This window comes from Pleurodeles waltl, chromosome 10, assembly GCF_031143425.1.
Source record: "Pleurodeles waltl isolate 20211129_DDA chromosome 10, aPleWal1.hap1.20221129, whole genome shotgun sequence".
NCBI lineage: Eukaryota > Metazoa > Chordata > Amphibia > Caudata > Salamandridae > Pleurodeles > Pleurodeles waltl.
Genome location: NC_090449.1, coordinates 559,518,555 through 559,545,207, shown reverse-complemented (window position 1 = coordinate 559,545,207; position 26,653 = coordinate 559,518,555). Strand labels below are relative to the sequence as shown.

At 41.5% G+C, this 26,653-nt stretch overlaps 1 long non-coding RNA gene across 1 annotated transcript in view; it reads right to left on the bottom strand.

The window, feature by feature from the left end:
• LOC138260793 (uncharacterized) overlaps positions 1-21,563 on the bottom strand; it is a 53,251-nt gene extending 31,688 nt beyond the window's left edge. Inside the window, exon 1 of the long non-coding RNA XR_011198993.1 lies at positions 21,532-21,563. This is a non-coding gene — a long non-coding RNA (uncharacterized lncRNA). The remainder of the gene's footprint in view (positions 1-21,531) is intronic.
• Positions 21,564-26,653: the final 5,090 nt, after the last annotated feature.

Sequence of the window (26,653 nt, the reverse complement as noted above, 5' to 3'; positions counted from 1 at the left end):
TTGGCGACCCTTTCCCTGTGAGCTCTTTTGGGGGCCTAGTGAGATCACCTTCTTTTTATCTCCCAATCCTTCTTCTGGTCGGAACCCTCACCACCCTTATGAGAGTCCCACAGAGATGCTTTTTGGACACTCTGGTGCAGACCCTGAGGTCTGCCTCTTGAGCAAGCCTCTTGGGGTCAGGCACCTTCCTGTCTATTAGGTGCTGGTGCAGCTCTAGAAAACAAACTTCAAGCATGTGCTCCCTCATAACAAGGTTGTACAGCTCACCAAAATCATTTATCTTGTTGGCCATCACCCAGTCATTCTGTGCCTCACTGGAATAATCAAGGAAATCCACCCAGGTCTATGTGGGACGTTTGTGGCTATCCCTGAACCAATGTTGGTATTTCTCAGGGGTTATGCCAAACTTAATAATAAGTATGGCCTTCACAGAAATATAATCTGTCAGATTCCCCCACCTCTAGTGTCAGGAGTGTGTTCTTTCCCACTGTGTGCATATACCTCCATAAACGACCCCAGTAGTCCTTTGGAGCCTTGTGTACCCTTAGAGTCACCTCATGGGCTGAGAACCACTTATCTATGTCATCCCCACCCACATAACTGGGCACCAACTATTTTAGGATATGGACCCTTTCTTCACCAATGGACACTGCAGTTATGTTGTCACCATTAGTGTTAGACTCCACTTCCATGGCCTTGATGTCCAGCTGTCTGAGGCTTAGCCCATGGCCAATTTTTCTTTGCTCTACTCCCATGGCCAGCTTCATTTACTCCTAGGCTTACTCCCTCTCTATCAAAGCTTTTTCTTTTTAAATCTTAAATTTTTCCAGTTACGACTTGAGCTTTTTTTCCTCCCACTTTTCCTCCAGCTCCACTGGGGACAGGTCCCTGGATGATGCATTTCTCCTGGTCCTGGGGAAGCACTACTCTTGGCAAGATATTGGCCTCCTGCCCTACAGGTAGATCCATATTCTCCAGTGAATTCTCGTCCAGCTTCTTTTCCAGTATCTCATCCCCCTCCTTTGAGGTTGTTAACGCGTCCGTCTATGTTAATTTATACACATCGGGACTCGTTTTAGGTCGATGAATCTTTGGGCCCAGTGATGAGTCTCCGTAAGACGAGATAACCAATCAATAAACTAATCAATAAATCAATAACATTGTGAAAAGTTATCGTTAAAATATATTTCGCATTAACCATAAGTGAACCTTCAGTACAATCGTTAGATTCCGGCACAAATAACCACACCTTAAAGGATGATTTTGTGAATTTATTCCCTATTGATTACAATCTAATAATAAACGCATTAGTCTCAAAACCAAGAAACATAGAAGCATAATCACAAAGTGACAACTACGATAAGCTTTCAATAATTCAATGATCTGAAACATAAGATAGATGCATCAATAAGAATAGATCACAGTGCATAATAATTCATAAGTCACAGTTCAGCATGGCTATATGTCAGTCACGTCAGCTCCGTCAGTCAAATGAATCCCTCATCTAACCTCGAATTAGCATTAACATGTGGGGCTTCATGTAAAACAATTTAGAACATCAATTTGGAAAACATCTAGCTAAGATCTCTATTCAAAATATACACAGCAGTTGGTACCTAGAAAGAAAAGGCAAAATAGATTTCATTAGTGATATTATTATTACCCTCCTCTGGTCAGGTCAGCATACAGGATCAGTCTTCGTCTTCAGGACATCAGTTAGAATCACCGTCAGTCTATCTAATTAAAGGCAAGGGAAACTCTCCCCTTAAGGGGGAAAGTTAACGGGGCAATCTATGGACAAGAATAGTTTTCTAAGTCTCAAGTCACCAAATAGAGTGACAGAGTTTCTGGATGCATTCAGTATCATTCCCTACCTCCTGTCTCTCGTCTCCTGTGTCATGGGTTTTTATCCCCTTTTGCGTGATACATTCCCCCAAGATTCTATTGGTCAGTCACTACACCCCACTATTGGTAACCAATCAAATTATACATTAAGTAATGCATTTGCCATTTCTCGATATTTACTCATATCCTAATTGGTCTTTATAATTGCCGTTTTTCGTAGGTGGCATATCCGGGGTTACTTCACCACTTTGGCACACGTCTCGGGTCAAGAGTTCTCTTCTCCTCGCTTTATTGTCCTTGAAAGTGTCCATGTTTGTTTCGAAGCTTCACAATCCCTACTAAAGGCTACTAGCATGCGAATGGGAGAATACAAAAATGTTTCTTTTAAGTACAGAAGAGAACAATCGCTGGGTCATGGTCGTTTGCAAGTCTGCACACTTCAGAAGCAGAAAAATACACTTTAAAATGAGAGTTACACAGCTAGTTTGCGACTCATGCTAACTTAAGATGTACGAATTCTAATGAATGCGGTTCTAATAGTAATAATGACTATTTCTTCTATTCGACATTAGTTTACACAAGTGAATATTTCTCCACGTTTATTAATACATTTCAATTATTAATTATTAATACTGCATTGTTAATATATATATATGAGCATTTCACGTCTATAATGTGTAATATAAAAACTACGCTCTGTCAGACCCTCCTCTGATGACGCTCGTCAACACACAATCTTTGACTTTTAATTTTTCACCTTGCGCATAATACGCATTTCAACATCTTGCCCTTTATGTGAACTTTCCCATATTTCATTGAACATTTTCTCTCTTTCACTTTCTTCATTTTGTCTGGCTCTTTTTGTCAAGTTTCTTTTAATTTTGTCATTGATTTTGCATGCTCCCCATAATCCTAATAGACAAACCAAAACAATTAATAGGCCTATCATTATTTTTGCAAGTACTCCATTCCAAATGTTGTTAAACCAGCTTCCCACTCGGGCAATTCCTTTTCCTAATTTCTCCCAAACCCCAGGTTCTTTCAAATCTTTCAAATCTGTACTATCTTTAGTAAGGTTAGTAAGCATACTTCTAATCTTTTTACTATTGTCAGGTATAAATGAGCAGCAGTGACGCTCATTAAGCATTTTGCACACACCCCCACTCTTTGCTAAAAGAATGTCTAAAGCAAGTCAATTTTGAAGAGTCATAGCTCTTTCTGCAGCAAGTTCAGTATCCATCAATAGTATTGCTCCTGTAAAATTTGTCAGCATGTTATCCACAATAGTAGACAACTTTTGAATTTTCATGGAATTCAAGATAACCCCAACTGATGGGATTATAACTCCAAATATGTCACCAATGACAGCCGCCACTGATTCTCGTTTTTGTCTAGTATGTTGTATTTCCGAAGATTTGGGTATTTGTTTTAAGTCATCAATCTGGTATATCTTTGGGAAAACTATTCCCAAATAACATGTCCCATACCATCCCGTTGGGAGACGGTAATATGCATTTAACCCACAGATGTAATAGATTCCAGGAATCGCTGGTTCTTCTCCATTTAACATGAAGGTCCATTTACTCTGAAACAAAAACACATGCCTACATTCACTCGTACCTACAAATAAATTGTCTTGATCAGATTTTGGCCTATATATACATAGCCTACCTACGTGTACTGCATCTATAGCTAATTTGCCTTGTGTTTTAATGGCTGTGTAAGCATAATCATTTGCATAAGTACGTTTTTCTAAGCCTTTTTCTAACCTTTCTTTTAATGCTGTGCGTCTATCATCTGTGTGATCTAAAAAGCTTTTCTCTACAGTAGACAGTAAGCAAGTTAGGTTATTGCGATGTGCATAAGCAGTTCCAAATGTAAGTGTCGGCTCAAAGAATCCTCTAACTATTTTAATATCATGTTCTTGAGCTAACTTATTCAAAAACTCAATCACAGGTACAAAAGAAAACACAACATCCAGATTTGAATAGAAGTATTGCACATGCTCTTGATTATAGAATCTAGTTAATAGCAAGCTACAGCTAATTCCATAAGTAAGAGGGAGGCTGTGATAAGTAACTCCTTCCTGCACAGATGAAGGAATTTTAGTACACACAAACAATCTTTCGCATCCATAGTTTCCACATACTCATTTAATAAGCGATAGAAGACATTAGTAGAAAGTTCCTCTTTTGTATTAGTTCCCTCATGCAAATGTCTAGCATCTTGTTCAAATTTCTCCCATGGCGATAATTTATTAGCAGTAGTAGTAGTCTCAGGTTTGGAAGTTGCATTAATAATTTCTCTCTCTTTCCACGGCATTCCTACAATCACTCCTGCAATCATTATTGCACATACAACACCTACCATAAGTCCTAACCAACCATACACCTTACTTCCTTTGCTGCTATAAACCATGTTTGTATAGAATCAGAATAGAAGATCAATAATCAACTCAAGATGACAGACTTTTCTGCGTATTTACAGCGTCTTCACTCACTCCAGGACCCTTTTCGTCAATTCAGGTTAGCAGCTTGTCGTAATTCGGTTTTTTGTTTTCAAATCCAGGTTTCCTTGTCTCTTTCCGGTAGGATTATACAGTCTCTTTCTTTTATTTTTCACGATTATAATTTTTCATCAAGGTCTTCCTTTGTAGTTTACCTTCAGGTACCGTAATATTGGCCTGGCACTTCTCGATCAAAGCAGAATGCTAAGAATTCTTGTTGCCATTCAGAAGTTGTAGCATATGCCCATTCAGGACCTGTGTATCTTCTGTTTGCTATTCTTTTTCTTTTTAATCTTCATTCACCTTGCTGTTCTCCTTCACTCAGATCATCTACCTGTGAGGTATCGCTTTCTTCTACTATTGTTTCATTTGTTATTTCTTTTATTCTAAAGTGCTGCTTGTCTGGCCAGTTATCACCTCTGTGCGTTTTGCTTCGGGGTTTTCTTTCAGGACGCTGAACAGCACCCTCCTCTTGCAATATGTTGTTTTCTCTTGACGGACCTGCAACCGATTCAGAAGATTCTGATCCGTTTTGATTTGAATCTCTGATTTCTCCTTCTCTGTTGTCTTCTGGTTCTATACTGTATTCAGGCTCAGAATTGTATTCGTCTGCTTCTGGGAGAACCTCTCCTTGTCTTAGTTCTCCTGTTGCCTCAACTGAGATAGGCACTCTGTCACCTCTCTCGACCTCACCGTTAGTTTGAGGGACAAGGCTGTCCTCAGTGGGCTCACCTGTAATCTCAGACCTTTCTTGGCTAATCTCTGTCTCTGTAATCTCTCCACCTGAAGTTACTGTACCGGATTCTTCAAGTTCTTCCTCGACAGGACACGTTACCCTCTTTGTGTGACTGGCATGTATCCAGTTGGGAATTCCGGCACACTTCACAGCAGTTGTGGTAGTCAGTATTACTTGATATGGCCCTTTCCAGCGTGGTTCAAGACACGATTTCCTCACGTGTTTCTTGACAACCACCCAATCGCCAGCTTGCAAAGAATGTCCTGGTTCACCGATTGGTGGAAATGTGTTAGCTTCCACCTGGTGAGAGAAAGAGCGAATCACATCAGCCAAACTTTTGCAGTAATCCAACACCATATCATCTGTAATATTTACTAGTGCATTCGCAGGTACCGCTGGTAACCTCATTGCTCTACCCATGAGGATTTCATGGGGGGACAGTCCCGTTTTCTTATCTGGTGTATTTCTCATGGACATCAGTACTAATGGTAACGCATCTGGCCACTTCATGTTTGTTGCTGCACACATTTTCGCTATTCTTGATTTTAAGGTACCATTCATTTGTTCAACCAGTCCTGATGCTTCAGGGCGATAGCTACAGTGCAACTTCTGTTCGATGTTAAGTGCTGCACACAGAAGTTTGATCACCTCATTGTCGAAGTGTCTTCCCCTATCTGATTCTATAGAAACCGGAAACCCGAATCTTGGTATCAACTCTCTGAGTAGTAGTTTTGCAACTGTGAGACTGTCATTTCTACGTGTAGGGTAGGCCTCAATCCAATGACTGAAAACACACACAATTACCAATACGTACTTCAATCCTCCACAAACAGGCATTTCAATGAAATCCATTTGTATCTTATTAAATGGACCACCAGCCCTTCCAATGTGGCTCAAAGTTACTACTGTTCCTTTCCCAGCATTCATCTGCTGACAGAAGATGCACCTGTGACAAGTAATTTCTGCGGCATGTCTGAATTTTGAATTAAACCAATCGATTTTAAAGGACCTAATCATGGAATCTCTTCCTAAATGTGCTTGCCCATGATATAATCGGGCAAATTGTGATAGAAGACTATTTGGTAAAACCAACTTTCCTTAATCTGAGACCCATATATCATCTGCTCTTTGTACACACTGCATTTTCTGCCAGGAACGTTTTTCTTCTTTGCTAGCACGACTTTGTAGTGTCTTTAATTCATCCAAAGTATCAACTACTCGTAATGCTAGACTCAAGGTTGTGTCGTTCTCAGGTTGTGGTAGCAATTCCCACTGTTCTTTAAATGATATACAGTTCAATGGACAAAATCTTGCAACCTGGTCTGCGTAACCATTCCCCATTGACACAAAATCTTGTGATCTGGTGTGAGCACTGCACTTTACCACGGCAATTTCAAGAGGTAACTGAACTGCATGTAACAAACCTCTAATTTGTTCTCCATTTTTCACTGGTGAACCAGAGGAAGTCATAAAACCCCTCTGCGACCACAGTTGGCCGAAATCATGTACAATTCCAAATCCATATCTGCTGTCAGTATAGATTGTGACTTTCAAATTTACAGCAGCATGGCAGGCTTTTGTGAGAGCTATTAATTCTGCCACTTGTAAAGAAAATACTTTTTCGAGCCAAGAGGCTTCGACTATGCCAGATATAGTACACACTGCGTAACCAGCTCTCAATGTCCCAGTTGAATCTCTTAAACAGGACCCATCTACGAACATAAGGCAGTCGTTTTCTTTTAACTGGGTATCCTGTATGTCTGGACGAGGTTTGGTACAGAGTTCAGTCACCTCAAGACAATCATGCTCAAAGTCTTCCCCATCTTTGATTTCTGAATTCTCATTGGGAAGTAGAGTTGCCGGGTTTAGTACCATGCATCTTTTTAGTGTAACATTTGGTGACCCCAAAATAATCGTCTCATATTTGGTAAGTCGTGCATTTGTCATGTGTTGCGTTTTTGTTCTCGTCAACAGGATTTCAACAGAATGAGGGACCAGTACTGTCAAAGAGTATCCCATGACTATGCCCTCACATTGTGAAAGGCTTTGTCCAACTGCTGCGACTGCTCGCAAACAACCCGGTAAGGCTGCTGCGACAGGGTCCAAAGTTGCTGAAAAATATGCTACAGGGCGATTTGCATCTCCGTGGACCTGTGTTAAAACAGACAAAGAACAAGCATCACGTTCATGACAAAACAACAGAAAGGGTTTCTCATAATCGGTCATTCCCAATGCTGGTGCCCAGCACATGCATTCTTTCAGTTCTAAGAATGACTCAAGTTCTTCTTTTGTCAAAGTGATTGTATATGGTTCATCTTTGACATCCTTTCCTGTTAATTTTATCAAGTGCTTTGCAATGATTGAGAAGTTGGGTATCCACTGGCGGCAATAACCCACCATTCCCAAAAACATCCTGACATCTCTCTTTGTTGTTGGGGGATTCATCTGTAAGACAGCTGTTATTCTCTCCTTTGATATCCTTCGGGACCCTTTCTCAATTAAATGTTCCAAATATTTTTCTTCTTTCTGACAATAGTGTAACTTCTTAGGTGACACCTTATGCCCATTCTTTCCCAAATGGTTCAACAATGCAATGGTATCGTATTTACAACTGTCTCTGATTTTGGATGCAATTAACAAATCATCGATGTACTGCACAAGAGTTGAATTGAAAGGCAGCACAAGAGGTTCCAGATCTTTCTTCAATATCTGATTGAAGATGGATGGTGACTCAGAAAACCCTTGAGGAATTCTGCACCAACTGTACACCTTATCCAGGAATTTGAAACTGAACAAAAATTGTCTATCTTCATGAAGAGGTATTGAGAAAAATGCCTGTGATAGGTCTACTACAGTAAACCATTCAGCATCACAAGGAACTTGGAACATTATTACCGCTGGGTTAGGTACCACAGGGCAACATTTTATCACAATTTCATTTATTTTTCTCAAATCCTGCACAATTCGAACCTTCCCACAGGGTTTCCTCAAACCCATAATAGGTGAGTTACATGGACTGCTCAAAACTTCTTTCAAAACTCCCTGTCTGAGAAAATCTACAATTATCTGTGTCACTTCAATTAGTATATCCTGAGTCATTTGATACTGTGGTACTTGTGGGAACACTGCATCTGGTCTTATTTTCACCTTGACTGGTTCAACCCCTTTAATTAATCCAACCTCTTTTCCTGTCAAGTCCCACACTCTTTCTGTTACAGACCCTTGTAGGTCAGCAGGTAAGTCGATTAGAGTGAACACTGGAAATAAAGTAATTAGAGGGTCATCTTCACTCGTCTCTCCTCCTTCTATGAACTGCCCCTCATCTCCCTCATCATCACTGTTTGTCTGGACTTCTATTCCATCATTGGATCAGGTAATTGAACATTTAGTCTTAAACAGCAAGTCCCTTCCCAGTAGGGATACTGGACTAGAATCGCACACAACAAACCTATGCAGGCCTTGGAAATTCCCAATTTCAACCTGTACTCGGTCAGTGATGGGATTTGTCAGATACTGGTTAGCCACACCAACCACTCGTATGGTGCGCCCTGATAGAGGTAGTCTTGGCACTTCCACACTACGGACTGTAGAGCGTGTAGCTCCTGTGTCGGCTAAAAATGAAACCTTATAGCCCATTACCTTTCCCTCTACATATGGGCCTCTCTGATCTACCTCTAACGAGGCTGCAAGCCTGCACTCTTCACTGTCTGAGCTATCGTCTGACCATTCTTCATTCATATCATTTTCACCTCGCAATGGGAATTGTTGTACAGTATTACTTTGACTTGTTACTTGACCTGTGACCTGCTGAGGAAGCGTCACCTGTTGCTGTCCCATCGGAGCTAGGGGTAACTGCATTTGCTGTCTAGGCACCATAGGGATCTGCTGTTGCATCGGTTGTACTGTCACGTTTTGAAAACGCGGCATTAACATCTGTTGCATAGGTTTTACCCCTGGCATTTGCATCGAATTATTCTGTAAGTTCGGGTTCTGATGTCTCATTCTTGGACCCCGCGGGTTTTGTTGTGTACAAACATTAAGGCTCTGCTGAACTGTACCATCATGCACCATATTTGGACAATCCCGTTTCCAATGCCCCACGCCCCCGCATGCATGGCATGGTGACATTCTTCTCATTGCCTGCCCGTCATTCTGAACGACAACATTATTCAAGTCCATATTACGATTCACAAAACCTCGACCTCTACCCCTTGGCTGTGCCTGAAACACACCGTTCATTTGCGGTTGCTGCTGCATCATTTGCTGAACACCATTTCCCTGAATTCCAGCCTGTGCAGCTCTCAGCTGCATCACCATCACTTTCTCCTTCAGCTTTTTCTGCTTCAACTCAATTTCATCACTACAGTATTTTGCATACTGCAACACCTCATCAATCGGTTTAGCTTGACAACAAATCAGATGATTCTTAATCATATGGCCAACCTCGGGTCTCAGCACTTCGACAAACCTGAACACAAGATGATTCATGTCTTTTGGTTCGATCGTTTCGGTACCACTGTAATGTTTAAATGCCTTCAACAATCTCTCATAATAGGCATGTATTGATTCCTTAGCCTCTTGCAAAGTCCGGTCGATTTTCTGCCAATCGGTCACTTTCGGCGACACCTTTTGTTTCAAAAACTCAATAACCTTATGATAATATTTCATCACCTCTTCAGAAGGTGCTCCGGTCACCTTATCTCTTGCCGGTTCCTTCGTGGGCCAATCTACCCCTCTCTTGCACTCAAGCCACAAATCCGGCGAAACAATGATCTCAAATAAGGTATTTAAGTCTTCCCAAAGACACTTTGCAAGTTTCACAAATCTATCTGTCTGTTGATACCACTCGATCGTTTTTTCTCTTAACCTCGGGTAGTCATTTGTAAAGGACAAAATATCTCCCCTAGACCAAGGCACATGTACTAAGACACCACCAGCTGTTTCTCTCATGGGCAGGATTTTTACCGCATCCAAATTGGGTGTGGTCGTTGTTTCAATAGACCCTGGGCTATCCTTTTTCCCTTTGTCTCTTTTCTTTGCCCATCGGCCTTCCGATTTTTCTAGAGCTCCCCAGATTTGTGCACTTTGCAGTAATTCTTTCATGTGTGTTTTCATGCCTGTAGATCTCATATGTTCAAAATCTTTAGTATCAAAATCTAACCTGTAACTTCTCTTTAAATGTTTAGTATTTCCAATATCGATGTTATATTTGTCTGCCAGATTTGCTAATCTCTGATGTATTTTTCCCACTTCTTTGGTAATCTTGGGACATAAGTATCTTAGTTCTGCCTCAGTGTATGATTCTAACCTATTTACTCCCATAGTCCCTTCCACCAGTTCGGCAGCTTCTGCTCCTAATCGTACAAGATTCAGGTATTCATCCTGTTTTTCTTTTTCAGGCTCAATTGCGGTTACTGTAGTCCTCTGTGAAACACAAGTTTTCTCTAACCACTCATTTAATTGCTGTACTGTATACCCCTGCAGCGAAATGTTCCCTGCATGTATCATTGGTGTGTGAGAGGTATTCGTACTCATAGTTTGGGGAGTCAATACTCCCAACCCTGCTTGTCGCATTGCTTCCAGAGGTGCCCCTATTGGACTAAGATCCATTAAGGGTCTCGGCTGTTCATTTACCTGTTCTCCAGGAGGCATTATTTGTGGGGTCCCTATAGGCCCTCCTCTTATCGTTTCTTGAGTCATGACCCCTTGTTCGCATGTCCCTATTTTCTCTTGTGCATATAACGGCACTGGAGGACCAACAGTAATAGGTAGTGATATGGCGGTAGGTGTCTGACCTGGTCCCAAACTTCTAGGAGCTGCAACACCATAGGTCTGTTCTAATGTACCAGGTACAGGTACTAATGGAGGTCTTGCTACAGGGTTATTCCCAGGTATCAGCTGTGGCGGTTGAGACACTAACTTCGGGGTTGACTCAATCTGGATCAGTCTTGGCTTTGTGTATGTCGGTTCTGGCGGCACTACCAAGTTCGTAGTAGTCTCAAGCACTGGAACATCAGGATAAATTCTTTTTATCTGCGGTGGAGGCTGCAACTGTATCAGTACGTCTGGTGCAGTGGGTACACTGTCACCATTCTGTATCAAGGCTGTATCGCTAGTCTGTACTGTATCAGTAACTCCCTTTCCCTGCGTCTGGTTCCCAGGATCCAAGCTAGTACTTGGAGCATCGTCGCTCACTGCATAAGGTGGTGGACGATCATGTAACAATCTTTCCATAAACTCCTCATCCTCTGAATCATCCTCTTCTTCCCAGGACCTTTTATGCTCTTTAGCCTTGTCTGAATCTTTATTAGTTTTGCAAGAAGCTTTCTTTCCCTGTGTCTCTTCTCCCTGCGTTATCGCTCGAAACAGCTTTAACCCATCTACTATTCCCCGTCTCCACATTTTATTCTCATTTTCCCATCTAGCTTCTGCATAAGATTTTTCTGCCCTTTTCAGTCTTCTGTGAAATCTTTCTTGCCTATGTTTAAGAGCCATCAGGTCCCATATCGCCAAAGCCTCATATTGTGCTGGTCTCGGAGGTGGTTTCTGCGTACTTAACATCCACCTCAAGTTTTCTAATACCTTTGGGTTGAATGTCCCATGTTCTGGAAACGCTAAACATCCCTCTTTTTCTGTCAATTTACGCCATTGTTTCATCCATAAACAAGGTGCAACACCCTTTTCCTCCATAACTGTATAAGCTGGAGTACCCTCGGGTGGTGTAGGTTCCCCATCGGTTGCGACAATGTACACATCTCCTTTCAAAGCGCTTTTGAATGCCTTAACAAAATTCATTTTGAAACCTTTTTTTATTTTGTATTTGATCAGAAAACGGCTTAATTCCCAGGACACTCTTCGCCTACCCTTTTCTCAACTTATTGCCTCTCACGGACGGCAGCCAATCCGTGCGCGACTCCTCTTAACATCTGACCTATCTCAGCGCGGCACCACTGATGTCACACTCACACACTGCAGCTGACAAAGTCTTGCGGCTTGTCCACCTCTCACCAACTCGTACAACTCATACAAACTAATGCGATTTATTGCAGACACTTTAAAATAACAATACAAATCCGTCGGTTTACTACAGGAAGGGTAACACATTCGCTTCAGAACTTTACAGAGATTTCACTTAAAGCCTCGGCCGCTACTCTCTCCTTCTCAGTTCCCTCATACGCAAGCAGAATTCGACCCGCGAATCCTACTCTCGACTTGTCAATGACTCCTTCTAGTGCACTTTAGAACTCGTCAAATCTCCATCGAAGGTTTCACACATACATTATATCTCGAACTTGACTTGTCAACCACGCCCGATTGACCTATTAACCCGCACAGATTACAACATAAACCATATTTCTCATCATACTCCAGAGTCTTAGACCTCAATAGGCCCGTATACAATAATCAACCACGTGGATCATTTTGAACAATAAGCGCTGCATTCACATGAAGTACGCCGACTTCCCTACTCTCATACTGTGGAGTACGCCCACTCCTTCTAATTAACACTTTTTTGTCCTAAGCACACAAATTTTCACAATCATCTGCAAGGATGCATAAGATTTAATAAGCGCAAAAGACCCTAACCACGCATACTATGACGCCGAGATCATTCCCAACTCATCTGGGCAGGTTCCGAGATCCCAGGAAAGCCATGGCGAACCTAGCCACTCATCGTCATACCAAACTTCATTATCACAGAAAACAAAATTTAACAATAAAAACTCCGTCCTAGGGCACCCAAGGGCCAAACCATCCACTGCTACCAGAACTGTTAACGCGTCCGTCTATGTTAATTTATACACATCGGGACTCGTATTAGGTCGATGAATCTTTGGGCCCAGTGATGAGTCTCCGTAAGACGAGATAACCAATCAATAAACTAATCAATAAATCAATAACATTGTGAAAAGTTATCATTAAAATATATTTCGCATTAACCATAAGTGAACCTTCAGTACAATCGTTAGATTCGGACACAAATAACCACACCTTAAAGGATGATTTTGTGAATTTATTCCCTACTGATTACAATCTAACAATAAACGCATTAGTCTCAAAACCAAGAAACATAGAAGCATAATCACAAAGTGACAACTACGATAAGCTTTCAATAATTCAATGATCTGAAACATAAGATAGATGCATCAATAAGAATAGATCACAGTGCATAATAATTCATAAGTCACAGTTCAGCATGGCTATATGTCAGTCACGTCAGTTCCGTCAGTCAAATGAATACCTCATCTAACCTCGAATTAGCATTAACATGTGGGGCTTCATGTAAAACAATTTAGAATATCAATTCGGAAAACATCTAGCTAAGATCTCTATTCAAAATATACACAGCAGTTGGTACCTAGAAAGAAAAGGCAAAATAGATTTCATTAGTGATATTATTATAACCCTCCTCTGGTCAGGTCAGCATACAGGATCAGTCTTCGTCTTCAGGACATCAGTTAGAATCACTGTCAGTCTATCTAATTAAAGGCAAGGGAAACTCTCCACTTAAGGGGGAAAGTTAACGGGGCAATCTATGGACAAGAATAGTTTTCTAAGTCTCAAGTCACCAAATAGAGTGACAGAGTTTCTGGATGCATTCAATATCATTCCCTACCTCCTGTCTCTCGTCTCCTGTGTCATGGGTTTTTATCCCCTTTTGCGTGATACATTCCCCCAAGATTCTATTGGTAACCAATCAAATTATACAGTAAGTAATGCATTTGCCATTTCTCGATATCTACTCATATCCTAATTGGTCTTTATAATTGAAGTTTTTCGTAGGTGGCATATCCGGGGTTACTTCACCACTTTGGCACACGTCTCGGGTCAAGAGTTCTCTTCTCCTCGCTTTATTGTCCTTGAAAGTGTCCATGTTTGTTTCGAAGCTTCACAATCCCTACTAAAGGCTACTAGCATGCGAATGGGAGAATACAAAAATGTTTCTTTTAAGTAGAGAAGAGAACAATCGCTGGGTCATGGTCGTTTGCAAGTCTGCACACTTCAGAAGCAGAAAAATACACTTTAAAATGAGAGTTACACAGCTAGTTCGCGACTCATGCTAACTTAAGATGTACGAATTCTAAAGAATGCGGTTCTAATAGTAATATTGACTATTTCGTCTATTCAACATTAGTTTGCACAAGTGAATATTTCTCCACGTTTATTAATACATTTCAATTATTAATTATTAATACTGCATTGTTAATATATATATATGAGCATTTCATGTCTATAATGTGTAATATAAAAACTACGCTCTCTCATGGTCACAGCTGCTACATCGAGAGTTTCTATCCAGGCCCTCAGTGACTTTTGTCCCTTCACCTTCCCAATTAATCCTTTAGTAGAAAATTCTAATCCCTTACAGCAATCCTTGAGCTGGACCACAGTGCATCTCTCAAGTTTGGCAAGCTCAAAATCTATTATTGCATGTATAGGTGCAGATGAAAAACCTCCAGTCAGATATATGATTTTAGAAAAAATCAAAAATGCCAATTAGGGAGAATAGACAGATTCAAATTGTTCTTAGGTATGGATTGGTAGTATACATGGAATTACTGTAAGGCACCACACAAACACACGTCCTGTCTTCACCATTGATCACCAATGTTAAAAAATGAATCTCTTGTTGGCAGAGGTATGCACCCTGTCCGAGTAGGACTCACAATCCTAGTCAGGGTAAGTCACTTACACACTATAAATCAACCTGTGCTCACCCTGTAGTAGCTTGGCACAGAGCAGGCAGTCTTAACGTGGGAGGCAATGTGTACAGTATTTGTGCAATACTTCAAACAGTAAAACAGTGACAACACCGCACAAAAAGAAACCACACCTGGGGCTGCATAACAATAAGTGCCCCAGAAGTGCAACGGCATTTGATACTGCTAGGCTTGCAGCCAAGGCACTTTCGTATCACAGAAGGGGCAGCAGATGCTTGTGCGACCCCTTCTGTAATACAGATAGCGCTAGCACACATGGTGTACCAGCACTGTCTGAAGAGGCCATCCCCTAATTTGCATGTGGGCATGGCCCTATCCAAATGCGGGAATTCCTTTACCTCTGCACTCGTGTCATCTTAGGGAAGCAAGTGCAGGGGAAATCCCTTTACCTCTGCACTTGTGTCATCTTAGGGACATAGGAGCAGAGGTAAAGAAGCTGTCAGGAGGTGCACTGATAGCAACCCTCTGTATGGCAGAAAGAGGGTTCTGAACCACGTATTCAGGAATATGTTGCTGCTGAGCCTTTATATGTAGGCGTTGCAACATCACCAAGCCACGCAGCCAGTGATACAATGTTTTCTGAAGCAGCGATGCGTCAGCATCGAAGGAGATGCATTATTTCCGACCAGCGCAATGACGGCGATGAGTAGATTTTGGTGCTTTTAGCCCTTTATACCCACATTTGAGGGCCCAAAACAAGATTGGAAACACTTGGCTGGGTAAGATATGCAGCAAGCAAAGTCCAGGTGCTCTTGCAGGTTGTGTTAGAAGTCTTTTGTATCCTTGGGCTTTCAGAATAAAAGGAGGAAAGTCAGAAAACCCTTGGAGTCACCCTGCGTTCACATGGCATGGGCCCAGTGCTTCCTCGGCAGGGTGGAGGAAAGCAGTCAGCAGGGGAGCACAGCATAAAAGCAGTTCTTTCACAGCAGCAGCTCATTATGTCAATCCAAATAGCAGCACATCAGTCCTTCATCCAGGCAGAGGTCTTCACATGTCCAGAAATGTACTCATTTGGTAGGATCAGATGTTCAGTTTTTATAACCAGTTGTACCTGTGTGTACTTCAAAGAGGGGTCTTTGCAAGAAACCAGCCGTCACTCCAGCCCTGATGTGTATTATAGACAGGCTGCATGTAAATAGAGCTAACATGAGGAAAATGCCAACTTTCTAAAAGTGACATTTTTAACATTTTAATAGTACATCTGATTTTAGCATTAAAGAGGACTATTCATTCTCAATCAGGAATTACACTTTAGTAAATGTAATAAAGAATCCCCAATGTTAACTTAAATTAGAGGTAGGCCTCACAGTACTGAAGAAACAGTTTTGGACATTTAAAACTTAAAAGTATACATCCTGCCTTTTAATTACATGGCACCCCACCATATGGGCTTCCTGGGGTCTACCGTAGGGGTGACACAAATGTAATGAAAGGGATGTTTAAGGCTTGGCAAAAGGTTTTACATGTCAAGTCGACATGGTAGTGTAAACTGCATATACAAGCTCCGCAGGCCTGAGATATATTTAAAAGGTTACTTAAGTGGGTGGTAAATGAGTGTTCAGGTCCACAACTAGCATTTAATTTACAGGCCCTGGGCACATACAGTGCACTTTAGTAGAAACTTATAAGTAAATTAAATGTGGATACACCAATGTGACCATGTTTTAGGGAGTGTGCAAAGGCACTTTAGCACTGGTTAGCAGTGACAAAGTATCCAAAGCCCCAAGGCCAATAAAACAGATCAGCAAAAGTGAGGCAAAACAGGCACTAAAGTTTGGGACAAGACCACCCCAAGCCTAACAGAAGGGTTTTTAGATCATCACTATGGCTTACAATGTGGTTGGTGTTACACTAATGTATTATGTTATGGGCAGAGTTTCACTTGCACTTAATTGCACTTTCCAAGTCTTCTGGCCAACCACCCCCGCTGCACATGATCAAAAGCTGTGTGCAGCATGGGGTTGGCTGCCTGCGGTGTTGGAAGCAGAACCAGCTGCTAAATCTCTGTGCGTGGTGGGGGGTTGGCTTCCATTTGGTAATAAAATATTACCCCCCATATTATTTCACTCGTGACAATTTCTATGACATTATTGATCATTTTCACTGCAACATTTGCAATGAAAATATTGATGAGAAAAATGTCGATGGAGGGAGCGTAACCTACAGTTACCTTACAGCCTGAGTTACAGTCACTCAAAATAACTATGGGCCAGATGTGTGAAACTGGCCCATAGCGAAAGGGCATGTGTGCTTTACATGTTAAATTTAAAAATGCAGTTTTACTGCATTTTTAAATTTTGCACCAGGTTACCACCTGGTTGTAGACAATGGTATTTTGCATGTGCAAAATACCATTCTGCGAAAAATCGCATTTTGCGATTTTTTGCAGAATTGCCTTGCGACCTGGATTTTGCGAATCGCAAAATCCAGGTCGCAACGCAGAAAATCGCAATTTTTGCAATTTTCTTTTTGTGGTCTGCGAATGCCTTTGATGCATTGCAGATCACGATTTTGCACTCGCAAACGGTCGATTTCGCAGTTTGCGAGTGCAAAATCATTTGATACTTCTGGCCCTTAAACTGTTGAATTTCTGTGTTTTATTAGTTAGAAAAGTTACATTGTTACTGAACATTTCACTTAACTATAATGGTACTTTAGCATTTGTCTTTGTAAATATATATTTATAGTTAGGATTTTTTTTTTAAACGTATAAATTGACAAAAAAAATGTTACAGGGACGCAATAGGTAGGTTCATATTGTGCACACAAAAATCATAGGAATTCAGCAGTTTAGAGTTATCTAAAATAAATATAACTTGTGTCCTAAGGTAACTATAACTCACACCCACACTGTTAACTGCTAATTACCTCAAGTATTATGTCACAGATAACATCTTTTATGTTATCATTAATAATATCTCTGCATAATTTGCTGTGAAATTATTGGTGAGAAAACTGGCCATGGCGGTGGTGCAAATTTTAGTTACGTTAGGGCACGAAGCCCATACGTGGCGGAGGTTGGGTTAAATTATGGTAATTAATTATTACTTTACGTTAAAAAAACCTTAGAAATTCACTGAAAAAAATAAAGGTTACATGAATGTTACAGTTATGACATAAATGCCAGAAAAATGTAGAAATTCAATAGAAAACAAAGGTTTCAGGGAGATTATAGTTAGATTCACATTTCACACACACAAAACCATTGAAATTCAGTAGTTATAGTTATGAAACCTAACTGTAATTTACACCCCTGCAATGAACGTCTTATAACTGCACATATTACATCACTCATAACATGGTCAGTGACTTTACTGATGAGCCAGTGTCTATCTTAGTATATGAGAGGGTGTGCAACTGACTGAATGGGTGGGTGAGAGATGGTGTAAGTTGGTGTATTTATTGCTGAATGTGTGTTTTGAGTTGCTTAATTGGTGACAAAATACATGTGTGAGCACCTCTATAGGTAAGTGAGTTGGTGTTTGACTACTACCTTTGTGAGTAGGTGAGTGAGTGTATTTATTGTAGGGGTGAGTGTTTGTCTGGTAGAGTGTGTCTTTTGTTGGCGAACATGTATGTTATTGGCTGAGTTGGTGAGTAATTTTTTTGTGTGCTTCTTTATGGATGCCTCAGTGTGTCTGTAAGTTGTGACTGTTTTATTTTGTGTTTGTTTATTTATATGAGTGTGTGTATAGATGTGTGAAATATTGTACGTGTGAGTAAATATCTACTGGAGTTATTTCATGTTTGACCATCAAGATATAGGAGTAGGTATGGAAGTGATAGCATGTGTGTGTGAGATGTTCTATAGGTGAGTATGAAGTCATTTAAGTTGGTTGTATAGGTGATTGAGAATGTGAGAGCAGTTTTATAGTTCAGTTATTATATGTTAGTGGTTATATTGATATGTGAATGCTTGGTTAAGTGGTTATGTGCATGCATTAGTGGGTGTATCAGTGGGTGAATGGGGATATAAGTGTTTTTGTGAATGGTATCATCAATAATAAAGATTCAGCTGGAATTGGGGAGATGTCTAAATTATTGTGAATGCCTGTCGGAGGCATCTTATTGTCACTCAGTTTGCTAAATTTTTGTGATACATAGATTAAACCATTCCTCAGCTATGAAGTGCAAAGCACGTTTGATCCACTGTACTAGATCTTTATCTTCAGTTATGTCACCAATAGCTGCCTGCCTCTGCCTTGTACTATGTATGATGGCAACACACGTGTTGTCAGGAGTTTCTGCTGATGTTGCAGAAAATTCATAATTTTCCTTTCTGAAACTAACACTAGTTAGTCTCCTTTAGAGGGACTGGCCTTTTCATCACTGAGCTCCACAGATGGATATCATTGTATGAAGTAGGGTTTACCTACATCATAGGGTTTGGGTGCTTAAATGGACTTGTATTCCCATGAAGAGCAGACTACACAATAATATTTGTACATAGTAGGTGTTTGTGTATGTAATAGAGCACAGTTGTGTAAAGGTACTGCCCTGTCTATGATGATCTATACACAGAGCAAATAGTGTGCATAATAGAGTCTAGTCCACCTAATGGTGCTTGAGAGTCTGGAGAGATTGTCCTGTCCGTAAACAGCTTCAACCAGAGTGATGATTGTGCATAGTAGGGACGTTCCACCTAATGGACCTTCATTTTCTGGACAGGCTGGGCTCTCCATTAAGGCTTATGCACAGGGGGGAAGATGACAATTAAAGGACCCTGGTCACCTAATAGGGCATCTGTTTTTAGAAGGAGTGGCCTCTTTCCGAATGAGCTGTGCAGATGGAGAACAATATATATACTAAGGGTTTAATCACATTATGGGACTTCAGACTCTGAAGGGAATGGCCTCTTCAATAAGACCTTTGCACAGGGTAGGCTGTGTATACAACGTACTTGGTTTTATAATGAAGCTCATTTGTGTGGGGGTGGGGGCACAAGCCTCACTGTGAAAATCTGTACAAAGAGCAAAGACTGTATGTAGTTGAAACTTGGCCATCTAATAGGCCTCCGTAATATGGAGGGACTGGTCTCTTCATGAACACCTGAACACAATGGAAAATATGTGCATTACAGAGGCTTACATGAGTTAAAATATGCTTCTCTTGTGGTACTTGTCACTTCATGACTGAGCTGTGCTGAGAAAAATCACTGTAGGTACTAGGGGCTTACCCACGTAATAGAGCGTGGGTGTCTGTAGGAACTAGCCTTCCCATGAGTAGTTGTGCACACAGCAAAGCCTATGCATAGCAGGTGATTGGCTATGTACAAAGGAAATAGTTGGCCTCTCCAGGAACATCTGAATCCATGATCGGCACTGTGCATACTAGAGGGTTGCCCCACTAGTGGGGTTTGAAAGTCGGAAGAGAGTGGATCCTCATTGAAGATCCATACACTGTAAAGGCTCTGTGTATTAGAGAATAGCCTACATAATAGGGCTTGTGTTTCTGAAGGGACTGGTCTTTCATTAAAGTGATTTGCCTCTTTTCTGTAAAAAAGGCTACACAAACTAACTAATGGGTTTTGAGTGTCTCTGTCAAGACCTGTACACACAGCAAATACTGTGCGTGTGGTCATCTAATGTGCCTAATGGTATTGAATATCAGCCCCATGAAGAGATCTGAAGAAAGCACAGGGCAAGTTTAGTAGGTGCATACCCATATAATGGCACTTGGATACTGAAGGGACTGACTTCACCATGAACAGTATTGCAGGGGATAACGGATGTGTGTACAGATAACATCGTGAACAGCACAGTGCACAATATATTATAAAACATGGAGGCCATCTATCTGTTAACATATACAGTTGCTATACATTTTCCTATTCCAAAACTATGAAACCTTTAACCTATCGATCTGCACTGTTCAAAATACTCTAGCGCTCTACAACAACCTCTATGAAAAAGTGAATACTAATTCCATCTAAACATTGAATCAGCAATAATAAAAACACTTTTCTCATCTACATCATTCAATTGTTTGTGTCTAGTACTTTACATGTACTCTGTTTTATAAGAAGCAAACTAAAAACTTTCTAATTTAAAAATAATACATAGAGACTTAACAGAGGAACGAAATCAAGTGTAGTACTGAAAAATAGGGCACTGCAATTTCAAGTAACTTCCAAACTCAAACAGCAACTATACTCATTACCACATCACTATAACTAGAATATAGTATTTTTATGCATATTTTCCCATGTAAAGTGTATCAAAGTTCATAGGTGAAATCCTCAAATGAAGCAAATTTGTACTGTTTAGAATCATATCAAACGAAAACTTATAATTGTACATTTTCTTCTATTTGAAAATATTATTAACGAACCTGTACAAAATTTCAGTAGAGTATTCCGCACATTTTTAAAACTATCATGCAAATAAAAGTAGTTAATTACAGTAATATTTAGGCACGTGCATTATTATTATGAACCATAAGTAGAGTCTTAATTTAAGTACAATTGTGTACTATATTTCATAAATGTAAAGGTATAATTGTTTAATCACTAAAATATATTTAAATTATTAACACTACATCTTCTATTATCTGTAAAAGAAGCTGCATTTTGAAAGTAGGATAGAGTGCTTTGTGATACACTCAAAACGAAACACTTCTGAGGATCTGAAGCAGAAGAGAGCTCAGCTCTAACACTCGACACCAACTATAGCTACCTTCAGGGGCATATTTGTAACTCCTAGCCCCACTGGACCAGCACTTACCGTGATGCTCCAGTGGTGCTATCCACTGCTTCATATTTACAAAGAGGTGTAACTCCACTTTTTGTGGCATTACGTCTCCTTGTGAATATGGCCCCCTCCGATGCAGTATTCTGCGTCATAGGGGCATGCAATGGGTGTTGGTGTGGGTGTGCCACAGCAACACCCATTACATTTTGATGCTGCCTCAGAGTTCCGAGTTTTCATATACCTGAGGCAGTGCCAAAATCAAATGCCACCCCCAGGGGCGGCGTTAGCAAGGCGCAACGAGGAGGAATACTTTTATTCCTCCTCGTTTTTTGCTTTTTCTATGCATGCTGCATTCTGCAGCACACATAGAAAGAGCAAAATGCCAGAAATTATGGTTTATGTGTGGGAAGGTGTCCCTCCTGCACAGAACAATCATTTGAAAATGACGTTTTGGAAATTCTGTGTGTGCTACATTCTGCAGCACACAGAGAAGTGCCAAAGCGCCATTAGTGATTGTTTATGTGCAGGAAGGGGCACCTTCCCGTACATAAACAATCACACCCCTCAACGCAGACATCCTTGCACGCTCGTGAAAGGATGCCTGCGCTGGTGCTGGCAGCTAAAATTGGCACCAGCACCGGGGACAACACAGGGGTACACAGTATTCACTTAAATACGGCGCATCCCTGCATTGTGAAAATGACAGAGCGCAGTGCTGCCAATTTTGGAGCAGGGTTTAGTGAGCATGTGTAATTGGTTCATTACACAGATATGATGGTCTGCTAGTAAGATTTCTCCAACTAAAATGAATGCACAAAGATTTATTTATAACAGACATCAAACTCAGCCGAATACAAATATGCCAGCAGGTCAAAAGTTCACTAGACACAGTCTGCACTGCAGTACTGCTAAACCGTTCCATTGGCAGTCCACATTTTGTCTTAGAGTATAAACAAATAGCATTGAACACTATACTCAAAACTCATTTTTTCAGTCAGAATTAACAAAGGAAATGGCAGTTTCTAAATATCTAACTTACTATTTTACCACACAAACTACAACCATTAATATTTGAAACTGCCTTCTTTTCCAAAATACTTCTCTTTCCGCTCCTCACTCCTCACTCCACCTGTCTCCTGATCAGCATACTGATTTGATGGTTCGGGTGTGGCTTGTTTGGGACAGTTTGTCTTGTGGGTAGGAGAGCATGACAGAAACTGTGGAATACGACAGATATCTTGGATTTCCTCAGGTGGATATTAGTTGGGTTGGCCACAAAGGTACGTTATTTCAGCAATGTTGCCTGTGGATGAAACCGTTTTGAATTGTTAGCACCCAGATCTTATGAATTTGTTTCTGTGTTAGCAACAATCTGGGCTCAATTACAGGAGATGGACTTAAAATTCAAATGAAGGAAACCTTAGCACACTTGATGACTCTCTTCCCTCACGCTGCCTTTGTCTAGCAGACATCTATGAAAGACGAATTACAGTGGTCAAGACAGTTTTGCCCCAAGATTGAGAAATCCCAGAAAAAGCAGTGTTGACATTTCTCTGTGACCACGGACCAGGCTCAACCTGCTTTGACACGCTTTGTGTCTATCGTAGGGATGGCGTCCATTTCACAACGGAAAAGAATAGGAATTTCCTTTAAAAAATCAAGGAAATTATCCAGTTCTACCGATAAGTGAGCACAAAACAACATTAATGCAATAGCTCTTTTCAGAAACCACCCTATGACCCAATTAGAAAAAAGGTTTATTACAAAAATACTTTTTGTACACTGTTTTCAATTCAGTGGGATTCTACAGGAGTGAACTGGGGATAAATAACACATTTTTACTGGTATCTGTACTGTGAGAGTTTTGTGGAATCAACCTCACATCAAAAAAATATTTATTACTCAATAACCTCCCTCACAACAGAACGTGAGAAATAATCAAGACAATGTATAGTGAGGGGTTTGCACATCAAAGAACTTCAGTAAGTTGTCTTCCTGTGAATACTTCTGTACAATGACCTAATGGGAAGTGGGTGTCTGAAGGCAGCATGCTCTCCCTACGGTCTTCTGTACAAGGCACTTTATGCAAAGTGTGTGCTTTGCCACCTTAGTGAGGGAGAATGTAAGAGAGTCTTTATGACAAAATGGGGCATTGGTATCTGAAGGGAGTGGGTCCTGCTTGAAGTCTTCTGTACAAGACCTAGGCTTTCTGCTGTAGGGGCTTCTGAACTCACATCTCATTGATTACACCCAAGAGATTGCCCACCCACAAACGGCTTGCTTAGAGGAAAAGGGTGCACAAAGGAAGAATTCAACATTTAATGGGGTGTGAATGTTAGAAAGGAGTGAGCTCTCCATGTTCCATTCAGATAATGGATAGAATGCTGAACATCATCAAACGTTCACCCCCAGTCACAAATCTGGGTTTAATCCATTGTTATGTTGCTCGCCATGTCAGTTTAGATGCAACCGTATGCAAGTCCACCTTGACACTGCTTTCCATGGGAATAGACCAGCCTGAACTGCCTAGGTGCTCCCTGGACCTGAAAACAAGCATGCTGGGACCAGTTTTGTGGTATTACACCTCACCAGCCAGGCTAGCTTGGTAGCGTAGCAAGCAAGGGACCCATGTCTGGGCATATTCTTCCGACTTAGTGTGAAAATGCAACAAAAAAAGATGATGGATGGAGTTCTGAACATTTACAAACATTCACCGCCAGTCACAGAGCTGGGTTTAATCCATCATTATTTTGCTTGCCACGCCATTCCAGTTTGGGACCAGCCATATGCAAATCAGCCTTGACCATGCAATCCCACCATGCACAGTTTTCTCATCCAATAATGTTATTGAAAATGTTGCAGTGATTATATCAGTGATGCCATAAAAGGTGTCATCAGTGATGTCATATGTGGACTAATTAGCTGTGTACGGCGAAGTCACAAGTTATAGTTACCTTAAGGTATGAGTTATAGGTACTTGAGTTAACCATAACTTTAATTGCTGAATTTATATAGATTTGTGCAAGTAAAATCAGAACCTAACCATAATGTCCCTGTAACCTTTGTTTTTTTCAGAGAAATTATATAGATTAACATTAAACATTAAATTCATTTTTTGGGGAGGGGCAGTGCATCTCCCTTCTCTAGGCCAATCTCGCTGTGCGGACCCCATCCCCCAGAACCCGGACTAAACATTGAGTTTTTCTGGGGGAGGGGAAGCCACGTGGCCCCCCCTCACGAGGCTGATCTCAACTCCGCGATCCCCATCCCCTGGGGCACGGCTTAAATATTATTTTATTTGGGTTGAGGAGGGCCATGGGGCTCTTCTCCCCATTATGACCTCAGCCCCCAGGACCCCATCCCCTTGGGCCCAGTCTAATTATTGTTTTTTTGGAGAGGGGGCTGTGGCCCCCCTTCCAAGGCCAATCTAGGCCCCGGGGACCCCAGCTGCTGAGGTGTGGCCTAATTCTTTTTTGGGGGGAGAGGGGCTGCATGGCCCCCTCCCCAGGGCCGATCTCAGCCCTGGACACCCCCATCCCTAAGGCTAAAGCTCCTTCCTCTCTGTGAGAGCAATTGTTTGATCTGTCTCCCTGAATGCATCTCCACAGGCAGGAAGACAGAGTAAAACTGAAGAAGCACTGTTTGGCAGTTCTAACTTGCTGCAAACAGAGTGTTTCCTGTGACTTAGTGGGCCGTAAAGCTACAGCCAAGCCACAACTAACAACTATGTCCCAGGGGTGGGCACACTGGGACATAGCAGGAGCCAGCCCTGGGGAGGTAGTTGTCCCCTGGGCTGCAGGGGTCAAAACTGACCCATTTTTCTTGTTTTAATATTTGTCCTGGGCAGGTGGTGATCCCTGGGGCTGTGGGAGGCCACACATTCCCCCTGTACATAATCACAGAAATGCCCTGTGCAGGTGGTTGTCCCCAGGGCTGCAGGTTGCACTCAGCCCCTCTGCACATAATCCCAGAAACGCCATGGGGAGGTAATGATCCCCTGTGCTGCGCGGGGGCCACATGTCCACTGTGTTATATTGTTATAAAGCCCCAGGGAGGTGGTGGTCCCCAGGACTGCAAAGGGGTCGGGGACCCCTGTTACAATTGTTTGAAGCCCCATGGAGGTGGGGGTCCTCGGGCTATGTGGGGTCTGGGAAGCCCCCCAGGTTTCTTTTTTTAAAGCCAGGTAGGTGGCAGTGCCCAGGACTGTGGGAGTCCAGAGGACCCCCAACATTAAAAATGTAAATGCCCCCAAAACCTGGCCCATCCCAGGGCTTCACAGATAGAAGTGCTTGCTTTTTTGTTTTTTTAAGTGGGTTGACACAACTTCACAAATTCGCTGGATTTCTTTTTTTTTGCCCTGAGGGGGTTCCTTTGGGACCTCACCACTAGAGCTAATGGGTCAGGGTGTTTCTACTGTGGCCCCTTTTCCTTTTTCCCACATTTTCTAGTGGGACTCCGTTGAAGCTGAGTTCCAAGATGGCTGCCAACACTTCCTGGTTCAAAGTGTTTTAATCCAATCAGAGCTGTGCATTTTCCTGCATGAGCTCATCATTATTCGCAATTATATTGCAAACGATCAGCATCCCTAGAGATACAAATGTATTTTCCCTTTAATTTCTCAAAAAGTACTGAACGGATTTACACCAAAAGGATGAAAGCATAATCTGCATACCGAAAGCCAGCCAAATTTGGTGTAATTTCATCCAGTGGTTTGGGCTGTAGTCATGTCTAAAGGACTGGTAGCTGCCAGTAGGTAGTTATAGTTAGGACCTAGTTTCCGTAAGAAGAGCTTTTTTTGTTTTGCCAATAACTTCTTAGTTGATTCAGCTGCTGTTTTGAAAGTTACATGGTGATCCCTCAAGTGGGGGTGAAGAGAAAGGCGGGGACCCAAAATGTGTTTTCCCTATACATTTTTCTACAGGGTCTTTAGACATGCCTCCAGCCCACACCGCTGAAAGGAATTACACCAAATTTGTCAGGAAGCTAGATTGTGCTTTTTGTAATTTAGTATAAATCCGTTTGGTAGTGTTGGAGATAATAAAGGTTAAAAACTATAGATATCTAAGTACATGGATTCTCTTTGGATAAGAAAAAGAAAAGGGTCCAGAGTAGGGACACCCCGAGCCTCTACCCCTGATGCAGGGATCTGCAAGGG